Here is a 23,752-nt window from a genome sequence, read left to right on the forward strand (position 1 = left end):
AAATATATATTTTTTGTGAAAGAATATTTTAAAAGTTAATGTTTTTAAGGTCACTTTCAAAGGATATTTTTTTAATCTTTTTTAAAGTCCTTTAAAGCCACAAGTATTTTTTTTTTTTTTTTTTGCAAAATATATTTTGAATTGGAAAATATGATCACAATGACCATCACAAGGATAAACAAAATATTTTATTGGTCTTTATTTTATTGGCACACATTTTTCACAATTAGCAGTTTCTATGAAAACTAAAATAAATCACGTATTTTCCCTCATGTCACCATTAGCATTAAAATGTTTCACTATTTTCACTTTAATAGAAATTTTCACCAATAAATATTCCTCCACCGAGCGAAATTTTAATTTATTTTCATTGGCAATGTTTAATTTTGTAACAATATCTCAACGATTTTTAAATGTCAACAAATAGGGGGGTTGAAACTCCGATTAAACTCCTAATCCTAGGTTCTACACATTAACAGCATGTGTAACACTGCGATTAAACAACAAGATCACTGAACCACCCTTGACAAAAAATCATCCCCTTCGTATTATTATTTTTTTCTGAAATACGATAACGAAAAAGAAACATGTTTGGCACGTTCCAAACACAAGAAATCACTTTCGGAAACATTTGTTTGACCTTGTTTGTTTGTAGAATTGACATAATAATCAGTGGTTCGGATGATGACTGGTGGTTGTTAGAAATAGAGGAAGATACATAAAAATTGTAAAAAGTAAAACAAATAGTTTCATACAGCCTGAGAATTATATGATTTTAAGTTTCTAGATTTTGTGAAGAAAGTAATATTCAATAATGGATAAAACGTGATGAAATTGAAATTTGGTTTAAGAAGAACCCATTAATTAATTTTATTGATTTCCATTCACAATGACAGAATTTTGAAATATTTTAACAAAAATCGTAATAACATTAAAAAAAAAAAATAATGATTTTACAATATTTTAAAAAATCTTAAAGAATAATTTTCACTTTAAAAATATATTCTTTGATTGTTATTAAAATGCTGTAATAAAAAAGTATCTGATTTGAGGTCTTTATAACCATATTTATAAAAAAATCCAAATTTAAGTCCATTAAGGTCCTTGAAAAATATTATTTAAATCTATATCTGAGGTCTTGGAAAAAATGTGTGCCTCTTAAGATCTTTGGAAAATATTCTAAAAAACACATTCGTTCACTTTAAGGTCATTGCAAACATAACCCTGAAAATACAAGTTTGCGGGCAATATGGTCCTTGTAAAAGTCGCTGATTTTATTTTATTTATTTATTTATTTTTTTTTTTTTTGAAAAAAGTATTTGTTGGCCAAAATGATTTCTAAAAAAAATGAAAAAATGTTAAAACTAAGTCCACATTTGTGTCCTTTAGATCCTTAGAAAAAATATTCTGAAATAAATTCAGGTTTCAAGCTTAGAAGGACTTTGGAAAAATATTCCTTAAAATATCTGAGTTAATTGTTTGGATGGTCCTTGAGAAATATTTTGAAAAAAATCGAGCTCCTGGTTAAAAGGTCCTTGAACAAAATATTCTTAAAAAAATCAAAACTAAGTTCTTTGCAAATCTAAATAAAAAAAAAATACATACGTGCACTTTAAGGTCTTTCACGTTTGTAATTTTTTTTGTTTTTAATTTTTTAAAAAAAATTTCAAGGATTGGCCTTTTATAATTACATCTCCACAAGAGGTCACATCAAAACAAACTCGGTTTTTTTTTTTTTGTTTTTTGATTATTTTCAAATTAACATTTGAAGTCGAAAAAGTCATGAGTCAATTAACTCCCTGAAATAGGCCTTTTTTACTTATATATTGCCCCACACATCTGAAGACCTCTATGATCTGTTCGCATCTTTGAAAGGACAAGGACTTGATTTTTGGTGAATACTTTTAGGAAATTTATATTTTAAAAAATTTTCTATTAAATTTCAGGGTATTTTCATAATAAAATTTAAATTCGGAAAAGTCAAGAAATTTACTCTCAAATTTAAGGAGTCAAGTAACTCCAGAAATAGGCTTTATTTTTTACTGATACATTGCCCGACACATTCGAACACCTCTATTGATTTCTTCGCATTTTTGAAAGGACAATGATTTGGTTATAATTCTCTATATAATCTATGTAATTCTCTATTCACCGGTGCGTATTTTTAAGTAATTTATGTTTTACAAATTTTTCAATTAACTTTCAAGGTTTTTTCATAACAAAATTTGAATTGGAAAAAGTCAGGAAATTTACTCGCAAATTTAAGGATTCAAGTAACTCCCAGAAGAAGTCTTTATTTTTTTACTGACATGTTGCTTCACACATTTTAAGACCACTATTGATTTGTTGGTATTTTTGAAAGAACAATGATTTTATTAAAACTCTCTAAAAAATCTATGTAATTCTCTTTTTACTGGTTTGATTTTTGATGCATACTTTTAGATAATTTAAATTTTATAATTTTTTTCTATTCAAATAGAAGGTATTTTCATAACAAAATTTGAATCGGAAAAAGTCAGGAAATTTATTCGCAAATTTAAGGAGTCAAGTAACTCCTAGAGAAAGGCTTTCATTATAATACATTTTTGGTGCATACTTTTTGGATATTTATATTTCATTATTTTTTTGTATTTAATTAACAAGTATTGATTTTTGTATGGGTGTACGGAGAAGAAGATTTTATCTAATTAAAATTGTAGATTTTTTTATTTATTTATTTTTCCTAAAGTTAGGACATATATGTCCTGGATTTAATTGCTTCCAATTTATATATTTATTTTATTTGAACGTTGGTACACATTTCCCCTAAAATTAGATTTAATTTTTTTATTTTTATATTTTTATTTATTTTCCTCAAAGAATAGGACATCCCTAAAAAGACATCCCCTAAAAATTTATTCATTTATTTATATACTTTTTTTTTTTTTTTTGAAAAAAAAAATATATATTTTCTTATAAACCATTCATAATAGCAAAAAATCACACATTTAAAAATCTCCATTGATTTCTTCACATTTTGAAAGAACATATTAATATGTAATAAAATTTTCTATTGAGTTTGAAGGTATTAAAATTTGTACGGGCACCAAATAGAAGATTTTATCTCCCAAAAAAATGATCTAATTTTCAATTTTTTTTTGTCAGGATAGGACATATATGTCCACGATTTATTTTTTTTAATTTTTAAATTTAATTAATATATTTTTCATTTATTTTGTGTATAGGTTAGGACATTTATCCCCTAAGAGTAGAATTATTTTTTTTATTTTATTTTATATATTTAACAAAAATATATCATATTTATTTTCCTCAAATATCAGGACATACAACCCCTAAGAGTGGATTTCGTTTTTTTTTTTTTTTTTTGAGAATTTATTTTTATTTATATATGCCATTCACAAAAGATCTACATTTTGTAACTCCATATAAATACGACAGGGCTTATTCAAAAGAATATTTCAGTTGTTGATAAAGCAAACAGGTCCAATCACATTTAAAATTGTATCCTGCACTCATATATCCTTTCACACAAATTTTTTGGCTGGTTTTTGTATACATTTGAAAAATTCGGAAACATCTCCTCTTTCAGAGGTAGATGACCACAAAATCAATAAAAATTGATGAAAAGAGTTGTAGAAAAAAACATAGACTACAATTTACCATTTATTGATATATATTTTAATCCTTCTTTGCATTTGTTGGAGGGGGGTAGCTTATTTCTCGTTTCATATTTCGTTTGATTTGCACTGAAAAACTGCACTGCACTGCACCACTTGTATTGCCATTGAATGAATGAAATGACGATTGGATGATGTGCTATGGGAAAATATATATTTTCCTATTTTTCTTTCATTTATTTATTTGGTGCTGCTATGAAAATTGATTTAAGGATTATGCAATTTCCATTTTATTTATAAATAAAACTATTATGGATTTATAGACAGACAAACAGACGATAGATGGAATGAATGATATATACACCATGCACTGACTTACACGCACGCACATACACACAACACTAGCTGGGGGGAGCTGGGAACTATATACACACACATTCACTCACGACGCGTTGCTATTTATTTATTTATTTATTTTCACTTAAAGGATTAAAATAAATTTATTATTTATTTCTCTATTTTTTTTTTTTTTCTTTCGATTTATTTACACAAATAGAAATTATGATTTGAAATTAATTTGAAATTGAATTGGAGGTCAATCACCCGTAACCGTAAACCCCCTAAAAATATGCAATACTATTGCGGCGACCAATGAAAAGATGGTTTGGAAATAATGTTGCGAGGAGGAAGACAGGCAAAACGTTGTGACGAAAACGAAAACACGACCCGGTTTTGTGTTGTTGTTGTTGTTTAGCATTCACGTTTGTTCCGTGTGGCAGCCAAGTTTCGTAAATTTCAACGACGATGGCATAAAATCGTAATATTCGTAACAAATATTAAAAACGAAGTTAAATATTTTTTTATAATTTTTTTTTTTTTAATTTTATTTTTTACAAAATTATTTTTGTATAAATTTTTATTTGCGCGCTTTACGTTTTTGTCGTTGTTGTTATTATTTTTTTAATTTTTAGCCGTACACAAGCTTTGGAAATCCATTTAAAAAAAATTTACGCTGTCTTCGTGTTTTTCTCTGTGAATATCCTTTACAACCTGGCAAATCCCGAAATTGTACTAACTTGTCCCAAATGTCAGCTCTGTGGCGAAGGCTATACAATGTAAGAAATTGAAACGGCAGGCAGGCAGCGGCAACGGCAGCAGCATGCATTCGTGTCTCGTTTGTGCTCCGCCGAGAGCACAATTCCCTTTTAAAACACAACGTGTAACACACACAAACCCTTGGAGTGCTAAGGGTAACTCTCTGTCTCGCTCTCTCGCTCTCTTGGATAACTCATCCAACAAAGGAGTTATTAGTGGTGAATTCACAATCACTTCAAGTACTAAAATTAAAGAGCGCACAATCTCTCCCAACCAAACTTCCCACACACATGAGAAACCAAAAGGCCACCAAAGAGTAACAAAACAAAGAGAGTAGCATCACCACAAAGAGTGGGCATCATATGCTCTATTATTCTTGTAAAGGAATTTCGTTCAATTGTAAAAATAAACAAAACCACCAGGCTCTCTTTCTCTCTTGCTCTCTCTGTCTCCCACTCGGCCCATCGTGTGGTTGCGTTAATGGGCAATATTGTTGTTGCCCACCAGTAAGTATGCTAAACATTTACTTTAATTTGCAGTGCAGACTTAAGGTATGCCAGGGATTTATGAAAATCAAAGCAGATATGTAAATAAACAATGGCAGCAGCAGTAGTAGTAATAATAATAACAATATTCAATAGTGCAATACAAATACGAAAAATCAAAGTAAAGCAAAAATGGGTGCGGATTTAAGGATGGGACTTAAGTAAATTTTTCGGGGTGTGCGGAGGGAATGAAGGAAGGCAAGTTTCTTAATAACAAATGGGGTTAAGAAGGATATTAAAAGTGATTAAAAATTGCTGGATTGAAGGGAGGTTAAAATATTTGCTGCAGAATATTAAGAATATTTTTTTCTGAAAGGCTTGGTTTGTACGACTCTAACAAATTATATTTGGGCTACAAAAATGTTTTTTATTTTTTTTTTAATAGTTTGTAAGGCTTTCTTTGGCCCATAACATACATTTTGATAAAATATTTTTAAGGAGGTTTTGAAGGCAAATATATTTTTTAAAGGTTCTGTTTGGGCTATAAATCTGAACTCTGAAAAATGTTATTAATTATATTTTTTGGATATTTTTTTATCCATTTTTATGGATATTTTTAGGTTTTTTTTTAAATATTTGTCAAGGAATTGGATTGGAAGAAATACGTGGATTTTCAAAACATTTTTTAAAGGTTTTTCAGGCACTATGAAATATTTGTGAGGGACATTTTTAAGAGCCTTTAGGCCACTTTGAAAATATTTTCGAGGCATTCAATATAAATAGGGATTTTTGAAGAAATTTTAAAAATAAAAAAATTAAGGATCTTTTTAAACTATTTTTAATAAATTTTGGAATGACTTTTTGTGCTAACAAAATGGTTTATTCCAAATATTTTGAGGAGTTTTTTTGGGACTTTGAACTTAAATAATTGTTGATTCTGTATCTCTAAATGATATTTTAGGATTATAAATGTAAAGTTTTAAAAATATTTTTAAAGAGCATCTTAGGGCTAAAATAAACGATATTCCTAAAATTGTTTTCAAGGATTTTTCTGGGCATAGGCTAGAATATTTCTCAGAATATTTTTAAGAAGCTTACTTCGGTTATAAACATGGAATTTTCAAAAATATTTCTTCGGTTACACATGATTTTTTTTTTAAATTAGGCTCTCAGAGCCATAATCGTGGATGTTTAACGAATATTTTTGCGGGGCTTCGGCCATAAATGTGAAGGTTTAAAGGAATATTTGAAGGACATTATTTTTTAATATTTTTTAATATTTTTCAAGAACCTTAATCGGGAAAAACTGGCCATTCACAAGGATTTTGTTGAAAGAATATTTCTAAGAACTATCTAAGGCATAAACGCTGATTTATTTAAAGAATGTTTGTCAAGGACCATATAATACTTTTCAAAGACCAACTCATCCTGCAATGTGGATTTTTAAAATAATAGGTTGCAAGGAGTCATTGAGTTAAATAGAGTAATATTTTTCAAGGACTCATTGAACGTGGATTTTTTAAAGAATATTTTTCAAGGACCCATTGAACGTGCATTTTTCATAAAATATTTTTTAAGTAATCAAAGAACGTGATTTTTTTTTAAACATATTTTTCAAGGACACATTAAAAGTGGATTTTTTTAAATAATATTTTTCAAAGACACATTGAAAGTAGATTTGAAAAAAAATATTTTTCAGGGACACATTGATTGATTGATTTATTAAAAAAATATTTTTCATGGATGGATTTCGTAAAATATATTTTCCATGGATTCATAGAACCTGGCTTTTTTAACAAATATTTTTCAAAGACTCATAGGAGGTGGATTTTTTAAAAAATATTTTTTTAAGGACTCATTAAAGGTGGGTTTTTTAAAAAAATATTTTTCAAGGACTCATAGAACGTGTATTTTTTAAATATTTTTCAAGGACTCATAGAACGTGGATTTTTTTTAAATATTTTTCAAGGACTCATAGAACGTGGATTTTTTTTTTAAAAATATTTTTCAAGGACTCATAGAACGTGGATTTTTTAAAAACATATTTTTTCAAAAACTCATTGGACGTGGATTTTTTTTTTTAAAAATATTTTTCAAGGACTCATAGAACGTGGATTTTTTAAAAACATATTTTTTCAAAAACTCATGGAACGTGGATTTTTTTTTTTAAAATATTTTTCAAAGACTCATAGAACGTGGATTTTTTAAAAACATATTTTTCAAGGACTCATAGAACGTGGATTTTTTAAAAACATATTTTTCAAGGACCCATTGAATGTGGATTTTTTAAAAAAAAATTTTCCATTAACTCATTGAATTTGGATATTTTAAAAAATATTTTTTTAAGGATTCACTGAAGATGGATTTTTTAGAAAAATAATTTTTGAGGTCTCATAAAACGTGAATTTTTTATTAAAAAATTTTCAAGGGCTCATAGAACGTGGATTTTTTAAAAACTTATTTTTCAAGGACTCGTAGTACGTGGATTTTTTAAAATCATATTTTTCAAGGACTCATCGAACGTGGATTTTTTTTTAAATATTTTTCAAGGAATCATTGAAGTTGGATTCTTTTAAAAAAAATTTGAAATCTCATAGATCGTGAATTTTTTTAAAAAATACTCTCAAGGACTCATTTTTTTAAATATTTTTCAAGTACTCAAAGAACGTGGGTTTTAAAAAAAATATATATTTTTCAAGGACTCATTGAAGTTGGATTTTTTAAAAAAAAATATTTTTCAAGGACAAATAGAATGTGGATATTTTTAAAAAATATATATTTTTCAATGACTCATAGAACATGGATTTTTTAAAAAAATATTTTTCAAGGACTCATTGAACGACGATTTTATAAAAAATATTTTTCAAGGACTCATAGAACGGGGATTTTTAAAAAATATATATTTTTCAAGGACTCATTGAACGGGGATTTTTAAAAAATATACATTTTTCAAGGACTCAAAGAACGTTGATAAGACCATATTTTTTAAGATTTTTTATAGCTAAAGAAGGTATTGTTTAAGAATATAAATTTACGGACGATTAGACCCAACTATGTTTATTTTCTAAAAAGTAGTTTTCAGTCCTCACAAAACGTGGATTTTTAAATATCTTTTTTTAGGATCTTCCAGAGATAAAAGTTTGGATATTTCATATTATTTCTAAGTAGCCTCCTGACTCTTTCGCGTTGAGCTTATAATGACCTAGGGAGATGGCATTGAAAATGTGAGTCTAGCGAAGTCCCACGCATCAACCAGTATGCGACGCGTTTCGCCCTCTAATATACAACACACTTTTAAATTTTAAGCTCAACTCGAAAGGGAGAATTATCAAATATTCATAAACAAATGACCTTCGCGTTTGAGCTTAATTCTGAAGGTTAGTATTTATCATTCAATCAACATTTCACAGAATCCCAAAACTATACATTATTTCTCCGATTTTATTTTTTCCGACCCATTTGTAATTTTTTGTTATTTATCCTTCACTTTAAAGAGGGTCCAGTCAAAGCAACATATCCTTTTTCCCTTTACAATAGCCTAAAATTTACATAAATCTTCTAGACGTCTGTAAAAAAGATTTTGAAACTAATTTGCATAATTCTTGCAGACTTCGATAAAACAATGAATGGCATATTCTTCTAGGAGAAAATAAAAAAAAAAACAATAAAATGTATATTAAAAAGCCAGACAAAAAGTCAAGGTCCGAACAATTAATCAAGTTTTCCAACTCAAAGACTGCAAGTCAGTGAATTGAAAAAAAAACAGAAAAACAATATTCATGGTCAATCAGAAAACAAATTGAAGACAAATGAAACCCAATTCACACCTCGAGATAGACCATTGTTTTTTTTTTTTCTTTGCAGCTAGAAAGTTACCATCAACTTCTCATTAGCAAAGATGGTCTTATGACACACGACACCTTGCCGTCTGGACACATGCAATTAATCGAAAATGTATGGCAGGGAAAGAAGAGAGGAAGGAGAAGAGCTGTCTATGACTAAACGATTTCTGGTTAACCTAAATCATGGACAGGGAAGACAGTAATGATTTTCCATTTTCAGGTGAGGACACAATGTTACTCCTGTGGCAAGAAACCAAACTTAATGGGAATTAAGTAAATGGTCCTTTGAAGCGAAGAGCAAAATTAAAATAGTCGTGAATGTGTACTTCGTTGGTTCTAAGAGCAATGCTTTGGCCGAAGGTGAGAAAATTTCACCACAATTTTATGAGAGGGAGAGTAAGTCCTTTAAATATTCTCATTACAAAGAAGAGAGTGTGTGTGAGAGAATTCAAGCTGAAGTAATAACCTAGATTTGTTATCGAGAGAAGGCGAGCTGAAGAGTGAAGTTACATTCCTCTGAAAAGAGAGAAATGCTAACCAAAAAATAAGAGAACATAAGAGTTGCTGTTAAGAGAAATTATGTTAATAACAGTAAACAAATTTGGCTTAAAATTCATGTTAAGTTTCTATGATGATATAATAACAGCTGCTAGTGCTCTAAATAGACTCTGTTCAAAAATTACAGCATACTTTTAGGATTGGGCAGTAACAGAACATATCAAGTGCAAACATTTTATAGCAACTTCTAAACATATAATATACAAAAATGGCAATAACATTCCTATGCCAGCAACAGATCCTGTTCAGTTCAGGAAAAATTAAAAATCTACGTTGCTGGCTTGGATGGCACATAAAAATGTTTTCCAAAAAAAAAGAAAATAAATAAATAAATAAAATAAAAAAAAAATAAAAATAAATAAATAAAATTAAAATAATAATGACAGTAAAATAACAACGACTTGCTAGAAGGTACCTGAAAAATAGTCTATATAAAAAATTGAAAAATATTTTATAAAAATCAATGTTGAAGTCCTAGATAGTCCTTGGAAATGTTATTTTTTAAAAACTCCAAGTTTGGCAATGAATTTGCCTCTATAGGTTAAAAACCGTTGGTTGATGATTTTTTTCTATTCGAAAAAAAAAAATTATAAACATTGGTTGATGAATTTTTTCGATACGGAAAAAATCCATAACCGTTGGTTGATGAATTTTTTCCAGTCGGAAAAAATCCATAACCGTTGGTAGATGAATTTTTTCTAAACGGAAAAAATCCATAACCGTTGGTTGATAAATTTTTTCTATTCGGAAAAAATCCATAACCGTTGGGTGATGATGATTTTTTTCTATTCGGAAAAAATCCATAACCGTTGGGTGATGATGAATTTTTTCTATTCGGAAAAAATCCATAACCGTTGGGTGATGATAAATTTTTTCTATTCGGAAAAAATCCATAACCGTTGGGTGATGATGAATTTTTTCCTCTTCGGAAAAAATCCATAACCGTTGGGTGAAGATGAATTTTTTCTATTCGGAAAAAATCCATAACCGTTGGGTGATGATGAATTTTTTCTATTCGAAAAAAATCCATAACCGTTGGGTGATGATGAATTTTTTCTATTCGGAAAAAAATCCATAACCGTTGGTTGGATGAATTTTTTCTATTCGAAAAAAATCCATAACCGTTGGGCGATGATGAATTTTTTCTATTCGGAAAAAATCCATAAACGTTGTTTGATGAATTTTTTCTAGTCGGAAAAAATCCATAACCGATGGTTGATGAATTTTTTCTATTCGGAAAAAATCCATAAACGTTGTTTGATGAATTTTTTCTATTCGGAAAAAAAAAATCCATAACCGTTGGTTGATGAATTTTTTCTATTCGGAAAAAATCCATAAACGTTGTTTGATGAATTTTTTCTATTCGGAAAAAAAAAATCCATAACCGTTGGTTGATGAATTTTTTCTATTCGGAAAAAATCCATAAACGTTGTTTGAGGAATTTTATCTATTCGGAATAAATCCATAAACGTTGTTTGAGGAATTTTATCTATTCGGAATAAATCCATAACCGTTGGTTGGATGAATTTTTTCTAGACGGAAAAAATCCATAACCGTTGGTTGGATGAATTTTTTCTAGACGGAAACAATCCATAACCGTTGGTTGGATGAATTTTTTCTAGACGGAAAAAATCCATAACCGTTGGTTTTTTCTAGACGGAAAAAATCCATAACCGTTGGTTGGATGAATTTTTTCTAGACGGAAAAAATCCATAACTGTTGGTTGGATGAATTTTTTCTAGACGGAAAAAATCCATAACCGTTGGTTGGATGAATTTTTTCTAGACGGAAAAAATCCATAACCGTTGGTTGGATGAATTTTTTCTAGACGGAAAAAATCCATAACCGTTGGTTGGATGAATTTTTTCTAGACGGAAAAAATCCATAACCGTTGGTTGGATAACCGTTGGGTGATGATGAATTTTTTCTATTCGGAAAAAATCCATAACCGTTGGTTGATGATGAATTTTTTCTATTCGGAAAAAATCCATAAACGTTGTTTGATGAATTTTTTCTATTCGGAAAAAATCCACAACCGTTGGTTGAGGAAATTTTTCTATTCGGAAATAAATCCATAACCGTTGGTTTCGGTGGTTTTTTCTATTCGGAAAAAATCCATAACCGTTGGTTGATGAATTTTTTCTAGACGGAAAAAATCCATAACCGTTGGTTGATGAATTTTTTCTAGACGGAAAAAATCCATAACCGTTGGTTGATGAATTTTTTCTAGACGGAAAAAATCCATAACCGTTGGTTGATGAATTTTTTCTAGACGGAAAAAATCCATAACCGTTGGTTGATGAATTTTTTCTAGACGGAAAAAATCCATAACCGTTGGTTGATGAATTTTTTCTAGACGGAAAAAATCCATAACCGTTGGTTGGATGAATTTTTTCTAGACGGAAAAAATCCATAACCGTTGGTTGGATAACCGTTGGGTGATGATGAATTTTTTCTATTCGGAAAAAATCCATAACCGTTGGTTGATGATGAATTTTTTCTATTCGGAAAAAATCCATAAACGTTGTTTGATGAATTTTTTCTATTCGGAAAAAATCCACAACCGTTGGTTGAGGAAATTTTTCTATTCGGAAATAAATCCATAACCGTTGGTTTCGGTGGTTTTTTCTATTCGGAAAAAATCCATAACCGTTGGTTGATGAATTTTTTCTAGACGGAAAAAATCCATAACCGTTGGTTGATGAATTTTTTCTAGACGGAAAAAATCCATAACCGTTGGTTGATGAATTTTTTCTAGACGGAAAAAATCCATAACCGTTGGTTGATGAATTTTTTCTAGACGGAAAAAATCCATAACCGTTGGTTGATGAATTTTTTCTAGACGGAAAAAATCCATAACCGTTGGTTGATGAATTTTTTCTAGTCGGAAAAAATTCATAATCAAAAAAATCTATTTTTTTCTGTTCGGAAATAATTGCTTGAAGCATGATAATGTTTCTAATATTAACAGTATGACACTTTTTACAGGTTTAGTAAACTGTTATACTGCCTTGTTAGTGAAATTTTGGCTTTACAGAAAATTTCAACTTAAAATATGTAAATGACCTAACATTCTGTCGAAGTGATGTTAGTTTACACTGTCTGTAAATAAGCTATGTGAGGAAAATATAGACAACATTATAAAGACTGTCATAAAAAGGCGCGAAAATGCTTTTAAGAAACATAAACCTTGCTTTTCATTGGCCTAACAGAAGAATATGCCAGGAAAGAGACCCTGGAAAAAATAAAAATTGCATACTCTCTTACATTTTTGTCAAATAAATCCCTTCTCTCCCACTTATCTTATTATTTCACCACACCTGTGAAACAATTCCATCTCACCAAAAATGAGAAGAGAACATCCTCTCTCTAACATTTCCCTGTTATGCCCAAGGCAAGAGAAGGAAAACATCACAAAACATTCAAAGGCAAGCAAATCATCCAAGACAAGTGCTGTTCGTCATCGTCGTCCAAAATATCATCACACAACGAAGGGAAACAAGAGAGGGAGAGATATCACACAGCAAATGCTGCAGGCCATTGGATTTCATGTGTGTTGTGTTATTCGTGTGACATAAAGAAGAGCACATCGGTAGCAAGGTACAACCAACCACAGGCAAACAAACAAAAAATGCCGCCGCAGCCGCCACTAACATTGACTTTGACCCAACATCACAGCCAGCTAGCTGGCTGGCTGGATGGCTGTCGAGCTCAGTAAGAGCTCGTACAGCAACGAGTGATGATAAACATTTTCAAACGGAAAATTACGAAAATAAAATGAGAAACGATTGTGTTGTGCACGAAACCCAAAAGAAATACGTACGAAGTATCAAAACAAAGTGTTTACAAGTGATGCGATAATAAAGTGTGAACGAAATACAAAAAAAGAAATTAAAGCGGCAAAATGTAACGGGAAAGAAGAACTGTTGAAAAATTGTTGAGAAAATTTGTGAAACTAACATTTATTCAGAAGGAAGCGAAATGAAGATAATGTAAGTAAACGATTTGTTTTTTATTTGTTGCATACTTTTAGGGAGTTAAAAAAATTCTATAGAAAATGTGAGTTATATTTGTAGTCTAAAAAATAGTACAAGAATAGTATGTGTTGTGTTGTATTTACTGCATACCAATAGGGAGTTCAAAAAGTATTATAAAATATGCTGCATATTTCTAGGCTGAAAAAAAATATTTTTTTGGATTCATGCAAGAAATAAGAAAAAGGGAATCGGAAAGTTGTTTTAAGGTCCATTGTAGAATTTTTGGAAATATTTTTCAAAGGATCGTCAAAATATGAAGGGAATTGAAATTTTAAAAACTTTCTGAAGGACTGTGAAAATAGTAATCAAGTCTATTTATTTATTTATCTTTTTTTTAGAAAATCTTGTTTATGTCGTAATTTGCCAGAATATTTCACTATTTGTTGTTAGAAAATGTATTGCCTATTTTTGGGGTGAAGAATAATTTCCAGCCTAAAGAGAACAACAAAAACAAGCCACAATATAGAAAAATATTTAAAATTTGATGATAAAATTTTTTGAAGGATCGTTCATAGCTCCATTAAGAATATTTGCAATGATGAGGGAAATAGTGAGAGACTTTTTTATATATTTTTGAAAGACTATTGAAAATAATAGAGAATCTCTAGCGCAAATTGTTGTTGTCTAACCGTGAATAACTTTCTAAAAATACATTACTAATTAGCTATTTCTTATTGTAAAAACTGGTGTCTATTTCTAGGCTAGAAAATATTAAAAACACACAATTTGTTATTTACATATTGCATACTTTAAGGAGGTTCGATTTTTTTAAACAAAATGTGAAATTTATTTTTAGGCTGAAATGTGTATTTCTAATCTCTACGGAAAAAAATAGAAAGAAATATAGGAATGTTAAGAGACTCATAAAAATATGGAATTATTGCAACAAAAATAAATTATAGATAATTTTTAAGGGGTACAATAATATTTTTCCCTAAAACAAGTGATATAAATTTCCTTTAATATTTTGCTATTATTAAAAGTGGTGCATATTTTTAGGAAGGCAAATATTAATTTTTCGAAGGGTCAACCATAACAAGAAAGGCGAAAGATTATAAATATTTTTTGTGGCATCATGGATAACTTTTTTAGAAATATTGAAAAAGGGTAGAGAAATGGAAGTGAAGCGCTATAAAAATAATGTATAGAAAATTAAAATTGACTAAAATGATTTTTTTCGAACATAATTACTAATATGCCGACTAAGGGCTCGAATTTTTTAAGATTCGTATTTGACATACCATTAGAGAAGATATTAGATTTTTTTTAATTAAATTGTTACACACTGAAGAGTAGAATTTTACGCAGAATCTCAAGACGTTGTTCGAGGGACAGTATTGAAATTACAAAACAATTAGGTATTCCCTACTGGACTTTCTAGAGGTGTTTTCAAGGAAAATTGATGATTTTTTAATGATATATTCTAGGAAATATTTTTGGGGCGCTTTTTGATTATGTTTGAGTATTGAGCAATTTTTGCATATTTTTGGAGAGGTCGGGCGATAATAATAGAAAAAAAATTATTATAAAAACATAGGTTTTCTTAAAAATACTATTTTATTATTCATATTATTTTTTTACTAGAATCATGATTTTTTTTAAAAATATTTATTTAAAGACGAATTATAAGTGTGGATTTTTTAAAAATATTTTTTCAAAGACCATCTATAATCGTGGATTTTTTAAAAATATTTTTTCAAAGACCACCTATAAACGTGGATTTTTTAAAAATATTTTTTCAAAGACCATCTATAAACGTGGACTTTTTAAAAAATATTTTTTCAAAGACCATCTATAAACGTGGATTTTTTAAAAAAATATTTTTTCAAAGACCATCTATAAACGTGGATTTTTTAAAAAATATTTTTCCCAAGACCATCTATAAACGTGGATTTTAAAAAAATATTTTTTCAAAGACCATCTATAAACGTGGATTTTTTAAAAAATATTTTTTCAAAGACCATCTATAAACGTGGATTTTTTAAAAAATATTTTTTCAAAGACCATCTATAAACGTGGATTTTTTAAAAAATATTTTTTCAAAGACCATCTATAAACGTGGATTTTTTAAAAAATATTTTTTCAAAGACCAACTATAAACGTGGATTTTTTAAAAAATATTTTTTCAAAGACCAACTATAAACGTGGATTTTTTAAAAAATATTTTTTCAAAGACCAACTATAAACGTGGATTTTTTAAAAAATATTTTTTCAAAGACCAACTATAAACGTGGATTTTTAAAAAATATTTTTTCAAAGACCAACTATAAACGTGGATTTTTTAAAAAATATTTTTTCAAAGACCAACTTTAAACGTGGATTTTTTAAAAAATATTTTTTCAAAGACCAACTATAAACGTGGATTTTTTAAAAAATATTTTTTCAAAGACCAACTATAAACGTGGATTTTTTAAAAAATATTTTTTCAAAGACCAACTATAAACGTGGATTTTTTAAAAAATATTTTTTCAAAGACCAACTATAGACGTGGATTTTTTAAAAAATATTTTTTCAAAGACCAACTATAAACGTGGATTTTTTAAAAAATATTTTTTCAAAGACCAACTATAAACGTGGATTTTTTAAAAAATATTTTTTCAAAGACCAACTATAAACGTGGATTTTTTAAAAAATATTTTTTCAAAGACCAACTATAAACGTGGATTTTTTAAAAAATATTTTTTCAAAGACCAACTATAAACGTGGATTTTTTAAAAAATATTTTTTCAAAGACCAACTATAAACGTGGATTTTTTAAAAAATATTTTTTCAAAGACCAACTATAAACGTGGATTTTTTAAAAAATATTTTTTCAAAGACCAACTATAAACGTGGATTTTTTAAAAAATATTTTTTCAAAGACCAACTATAGACGTGGATTTTTTAAAAAATATTTTTTCAAAGACCAACTATAAACGTGGATTTTTTAAAAAATATTTTTTCAAAGACCAACTATAAACGTGGATTTTTTAAAAAATATTTTTTCAAAGACCAACTATAAACGTGGATTTTTTAAAAAATATTTTTTCAAAGACCAACTATAAACGTGGATTTTTTAAAAAATATTTTTTCAAAGACCAACTATAAACGTGGATTTTTTAAAAAATATTTTTCAAAGACCAACTATAAACGTGGATTTTTTAAAAAATATTTTTTCAAAGACCAACTATAAACGTGGATTTTTTAAAAAATATTTTTTCAAAGACCAACTATAAACGTGGATTTTTTAAAAAATATTTTTTCAAAGACCAACTATAAACGTGGATTTTTTAAAAAATATTTTTTCAAAGACCAACTATAAACGAGGCTGTTTTAAAAATATTTATTTTATAAAAATACTTTTATATTTCATTAAATCCGTATATCTTGAATCCGCATCTTGAATTCTGTCCTAAATGCTGTAAATTGTAATATGCGATTTGAGTTCAGCCTGGTCGAATTATCGTCGCTTAAAATAGCATGCGATAATGCATATCATAACATATCTCCTCTAAATTTTGTGTCATATTCAAATTCCTTTTCACATCCTGCATGAGGTCATTGAAAATTACCCTCCTGCTGTCAGCAGATTAATAATTCATATCTTCCGCACAAAATATTTGCACATATTTGACACGAAATAAATTTACAATTAAGAATATCATCGCTTTAACTGGCACTAATCTAATTATGATAATTGGCCGAAAGCGATTTTCCAAAATGTGGCAAAAAAAAAAAATTAAAATTGGTTTGCGATAAAAATTGGACAAACATAAGTCATAATAAAATTAGTTATTATTTGTTAAACAAAACGGCACAGACAAAAGGCAACAAATTTGTTCAGATTATTTTCATTGATGATGTTGTTGTTGCTGTTGTGCCGAAAAATCAACAAGCCAGAAACAAAATTTTTATACAAAAAAAAAAATCGAATCCAGGGACATGACTTACTACCAAAAAAATCGAGACAAAACTGAACTCATCTGAAAACTGAACAAATGAAAATTATTGTACAATTTTGTTGTCGAGTTTTTTTTTTTTAACTGACCAAACAAATTTACGTCACTTTTGCCAGTCGGCCGGGGGAGGCGGAGGGGTCTTCATTTGTTTATTTGCTTTACGGCAACAACAATCATGTGTGTGTGTGCCAAATCAGCAAGAGAGCAACAATATACCATCATCATCACCGGCAGCTCCCTTTGCAACCTTGCCACCCTTTCACACACACAGACACACACCCATCCACTGTCGAGCCAACGAGACAGCCGACCACCAGCCATTGTCCTAGGCGACAAACAACAGCACCACACCAATTAATATAACAAAGTCAAACAGATCAACTGAGGTATACTTCGTTTATAAAACTATGTGCCGCCGGAAAGTATGCAATGCCCAACGACACATAACAATGTGTGGAGACACATCTACACATACGTACACAGTGTTGTATGTGTTGATACACGTCCAGAAGTATTCAAATATTGTCATCCGTTCACCACACACAGACACATATCCTGTTGTGAAATGGGTTGCCAGCTGATGGTGTTTTTTTATTCGATAAGGATTCGAAAAGGACCTAGGGAGGGTATTTTAAAAAATATATGCAGATGGACTTTTTGGGATAATTTTGCAAGGAAAATTTCAAAGGACTTTTGAGGAATTTTAAGAGCTATAGCCGTGGATTCCTTTAAATTATTTTTGAGGGTTTTCCAGTCCTACCTGTGTCGATTTTTTATTTGAACATGATATTGATATTTCGTGATTTTTTTTCTTCAAAAAAATACTTATGAAATATTTTAATAATCGTCGATATTTTAAATATTTCTATAAGGATGTTTAGAGTTAGAATAGTGATTTTTTTTAAATTCTTAAAGGATGTTCAGATTTTAAATCAGAAATTTTTAAAAAATATTTTTGAAGTGTAATCGTCCGTTTTTTAAAAGATATACTTCTTAAGGATAAACAGGGTTAAAAAAATGCTCAAAAAAATTTTTTTGAAGGATAATCGTGGATTTCTAAAGAATATTTTTGATTATCTAAATAAAAGCTTCTAAGGAATAATCGTGGATAATTGAGGATTTTTAGAAAAAAAAAAAAGATTTGGCAGAAGTAAATTTGGATTTTTTTAATAATATTTCTTAAAGAATAATGGTAGAGTTTAAAATAAAATGTTATAAATTTTTCCAAGGACTAGCAGAGCTTAACTTATTATCCTTGAAGAAATAGATATTTCTTCAAGGATAATAAGGCGTTAAACTTCAACTATTTAAAGTATATTGCTTCAAAAATTATTAGACCTTCAACCGTGTTGATTTAAGGAACATTTTTTAGAACCAACAGACTTTTCTTACCAATAAATGGGAACTTTTAAGGAATATTTTTTAAAAGGATCTTCAGACCATTAAACGATTTTTAAGTATGTAGTTTTGTAAGAATATTTTTCAATAGACCTTCACAAACGAAATGTGGATTCAATCAAATGACCTTTCGACCAAGAAACCTGTTTTTTTTTTCAAAATATTTTTCAACTGGCATTCTAACAAATAACGTATATTTTTTAAAAATAGTTTTAAAAGGATCCTCTGACCAAGAGACGCGGATTTTTTAAGAATATTTTTCAAAGGATCCTCTGACCAAGAGACGTGGATTTTTAAAGAATATTTTCAAAGGATCTTTGGACCAATTAACTTCGATTTTTTTCAAAAATATTTTTCAAAGGACCTTCATCCCAAAAAACGTGTTTTTTAGGAATATTTTTCAAAGGAAAATTTTCAAACCTACTTTTAAAAAGTATTTCTCTAGGGATTTTAGGCCACGAAACGTGGATTTTTTTTTAATTTTTTTCAAAGGACCTTCAAATTTCATTTTAAAGAGTATTTTTCAAAGGACCTTTAAACCTCGAAACGTGGGAGTTTTAAAATATTTTTCAAAGGACCTTCAAACCACGAACCATTTGTTTTAGAATAATTTTCAACGGACATTCAGAGAGGACTTTAAAAATATGTTTCAAAGGACATTATGGGTCATAAAAGTGTTTTTCTTTTTTTTTTTGGATTTTATTCAAAGGACTTCTGAGCTGCATACATATGTTTTTTAATAAATTTATCCAAACCCCAAGCATTAAAAACTGCGGATTTTTAATAATATTTTTCAAAGGACCAATAAACGTAACTTTTTCCAAGAAAATTTTGAAAAGGGTTTTTAGACCAATAAACGTGGATTTTCGTAAGAATATTTTTCAAATGACCTTCAGTCCAATAAACGTAGATTTTTTAAGAATATTTTTAAACGACCTTCAGAGCAATAAACGTGGATTTTTAATAATATTTTTCGAAGGACTTTCAGACCAATTAACGTGGATTTTTTATAAGTTTTCAAAAGACCAATAAACGCAGATTTTTTTAACGATATTTTTCAAAGGACCTTCACACCAATAAACGTCTATTTTTGTAAGAATATTTTGCAAAAGACCTTTAGGCTAGTAAACGCGGATTCTTGTAATAATATTTTTCAATGAACGTTTAGACCAAAACACATTGATTTTTTAAAGAATATTTTTCAAAGGATCTTCAGACAAATTAATGTAGCTATTAAAGAAATATTTTTCAAAAGACCTCCACACCACTAAACGTGGATTTTTTAAAGATTATTTTTCTTAGGACCTTCATATCAATAACGTGACTTTTGGGTTTTTAGTAATATTTCTAAATAACTTTTTTTAAGGACCTTTAGACTAATGAACGATAAATTTTTAAGAATATTTTTTAAGGTATCTTCAGACCAATAAATATGCGTTTTTTAAAAAATATTTTTCAAAGGACCCTCAAACAAATGGATGCAGCTTTTAAAGGAATATTTTTCAAAGGACATTCGGACCAATAAAAGTGAATTTTTTAAAAATATTTTTAAATGACTTTCAGAGCAACGAACGTGGACTTTTTTAAGAAAAGTTTTCCATGGACCTTCGGACCAATAAAATGAGATTTTTAAAAGACATTTTATTGAGGGACATTCAGACAAATAAACGTGGATTTCTTAAAACAATTTTCAAGGGAACTTAAGACCAACAAACTTGGTTTTCTTAAGAGAAATTTTTCAAAGGACCTTCAGACTAAAAAACGGTGATTTTTTAAGTATATTTTCCAATGGATCTCCAGGATTGAATCTCCGTCTAAGTGTTATTTTTGCCTTTTTTAATATTTTTTAAGCAATTTTTTGAAGGTCCCTCCAAGATATAAATGGGAATTTTAAAGTACATTTTTTCTAGGACCCACCAAGCTAAAAACCAGATTTTTTAAGAAATTTTTTTCAGCGATTCCTTCACTAATTCAGCAATTTTTCAGAGATTCTTTACCATTTAAGCTAAATTTTTCCGAAGACATATAATTTTTTTTAATTGATTTTTTAATTTTAATTTTTTTTTTGTTTTTTTTGAATTTTTAAGTAGATTACTTTCAAGGACTCCTTAGCTATATTAATTTTTTTAAGGAACCTTCAAAGCTACTAACATTAATTTTCTGCAAGAATTCTTAATGGTACAAATGGTTTTTTTTAAGAAGAATCAAAACTGTAACTTAGCCATTTCTGGTACAGGATCCTTCCAGATAAATCTATAAACTTTCAGTTTTTGGGTAACACTTCACAACCACAGCCGTGGATATTTTGAAAATTTTTTCAAGAACTATCCAGGCAAGAAATCGGATTTCTTTTCATTATAAATATTATTATTATTTTTTATTTATGTATTTATTTATTTATTTTATTTATTTATTTTTATTTTATTTTATTTTATTTTATTTTTTCTTTTTTTGAAACCAAAAATTTAATTTTTTATTTCTTTTAAAGATTACCTTCCAGGAAAGTAGAGTTTTTATATTTTTGCCGCAAAGTCCATTAAAACCTAATTATGGCGCCTAAAAATATGCACCCAGTCCACGTTATGGCAACCCTTTTTTCCACGTTGAACTCTCTCCCTCTCTCGTTTTTTTCTCAATTTTTCTAATCGATCACTTTGTGTGGAAAACGGCACGTTCACATATATAACTCAGCCCACCACTAGTTCTCCTCTCCCTCTCCCCAAAAAAGACAGCCCGACTGACATTAAACTTTACAAGTTAACAAGTTATTGGTGATGTTTTTTGTTTGCCTTCCTGAGCCTGGCTTTTTCTCTCTATCCCAAAAGGATAATACTACAACTACTAACAACAACAACAATACGAAAAACAACGAGTATAACAACCACACCAACAACTACAACAATTTAACAACAAAAATAAACTACAAATGTACAACTGTTTTGTTCCGTCCAGCGACTGTTTGTCATCAGTGAGTTCCGGTGTATGTGTGAGGAAACTACTCGTATGGGTGTGAGTGTGGGTATGTAAGAGAGAGAGATGTAAGTATCGGTGTGCGGGTAGAAATTGTGTAAAGTCCCTTAAGGCAATGCGCCTAAATAAAAAATATTGTTAGTCTATACAAATAGTTGTTGTCGTCCTTGTTGCTGTTGTTGTGTTTGTGTTTGGGGGCTAGCTCTCTCTCGTTGGATGGCCAACTGGCTGTTTGTTGTCTATGTTTATTGTGGAGGCCAATATAAAGGGCCGAGCGTTTGTTTATTTGTTTGCTTGGATGAATGGGTGTTTTCCACTTTCTCTATCTCTCTGGCTCGGTTTATTGTGTTAAGTGCATGCTGAGTGTTTGTGAGTGTGTATGTGTCTGTGTGTGTGGGTATGTTTTATTGTGAATTGTGTTTATTGTCGTATTTGTGCGTACTTTTTTGTTCACATTGTGTCCGTATAGCTTTCAACTGAACTTTACAAAACCCTCCTCACATCAAGCAACCCGTCCATCCACATTCAGCCACCCAGATGGCTAGTTGGCCAGTCAGTCAGTCAGCCGGCCGGCCAGCCAACAATTTGAGCTGCACAGTCAACATAGTGGCTCTAACAAATGTTTTATGTCACTTTATGTCAATGTCAATGAGACAACTGTCAAAACAGACACCAACACACACACTCTTGGTTGAAATATATTTTTAAAAAAACTACTCACAATTCCCCATAAGTATGTTCAAGTACACTTTACAAGCGTTATGTGTGTAGCTGACTTTTGGTCTGGGTTATGAACAAAACATCAGCAGCAACAACAAGAAAAACAAAAGCACAATTTAATGGAAAAAAGGGATAATTTTAAAGCGTTAAATTTAATGCCTCTTGGATGACATTAGCATTTGAAATATATAAACATGATGATAGGTGATTGGTTGAAGAAATTGCAGGACTTGAAGGACATACGTTGATAGATAAAATCAGAACATGAGGTGTGAGGATCCCTTAAAGGCAGGGCATGGAAATTTCAATGGGAGTAGAAAAAGGTAGTGACAATGGCGGATTTGTAAAGACAAGGGGATAGTAGGGCAATAATCATGAGGTTTTTTAAAATATATTTTTGGGGGGCTATCAGTAAACAAATTATGGAATTTTATAGAATATTTTTAGGGGACCAATAATTGTCGATTTTTAGGGAAATTTTTAGGAGGTACCTTAGAAAAACAATACTGGATTTTTTAAATAAGTGATTGGTTAAAAAAGTGCCAGGTCTTGAAGGACATACGTTCATAGATAAAATCAGAAAGTAGGACGTGAGGATCCCTTAAAGGTAGGGCATGGAAATTTCAATGGGAGTAGCAAAAGGATCTGTGACTTAATGGCGGATTTTATATACAATGTTCAAGGGGATAGGAGGACAATAATCATGAGGTTTTTAAAGTGTATTTTTAGGGTCGGTCAGAAAACAAATTATGGAATTTTATGGAATATTTTTAGGGGATTAATAGCAGTGGATTTTTAAGAAATATTTTTAGGAGGTACCTCAGAACAACAATACTGGATTTGGTTAATGAAGTGGCAGGACTTGATAGATAAAATCAGAAAGTAGGGCGTGAGGATCTTTTAAAGGCAGAAAATGGAAATTTCCCTGGAAGTAGAAAAAGGATCACTGCCATAATTGCGGATTTTATATACAATTTCCAAGGGGATAAAGGGCAATAGCCATGAGGTTTTTAAAGTATATTTTCAGGGGCTATCAGAAAATGAGTTATGGAATGTTTAAGAATATATTTAGGAGACCGAATATTCTGTATT

At 29.4% G+C, this 23,752-nt stretch overlaps 1 protein-coding gene and 1 long non-coding RNA gene across 2 annotated transcripts in view; one reads left to right on the forward strand and one right to left on the reverse strand.

Annotated features, from left to right (window-relative positions):
- Nucleotides 1-23,752, reverse strand: part of LOC101901057 (tyrosine-protein phosphatase Lar) — an 898,201-nt gene that overhangs the window by 620,454 nt on the left and 253,995 nt on the right. The window lies entirely within an intron of this gene.
- Nucleotides 13,327-23,752, forward strand: part of LOC109611733 (uncharacterized) — a 44,436-nt gene continuing 34,010 nt past the window's right edge. Inside the window, exon 1 of the long non-coding RNA XR_002194077.2 lies at nt 13,327-13,589. This is a non-coding gene — a long non-coding RNA (uncharacterized LOC109611733). The remainder of the gene's footprint in view (nt 13,590-23,752) is intronic.

Source organism: Musca domestica, unplaced genomic scaffold, assembly GCF_030504385.1.
Source record: "Musca domestica strain aabys unplaced genomic scaffold, Musca_domestica.polishedcontigs.V.1.1 32, whole genome shotgun sequence".
NCBI classification, from domain to species: domain Eukaryota; kingdom Metazoa; phylum Arthropoda; class Insecta; order Diptera; family Muscidae; genus Musca; species Musca domestica.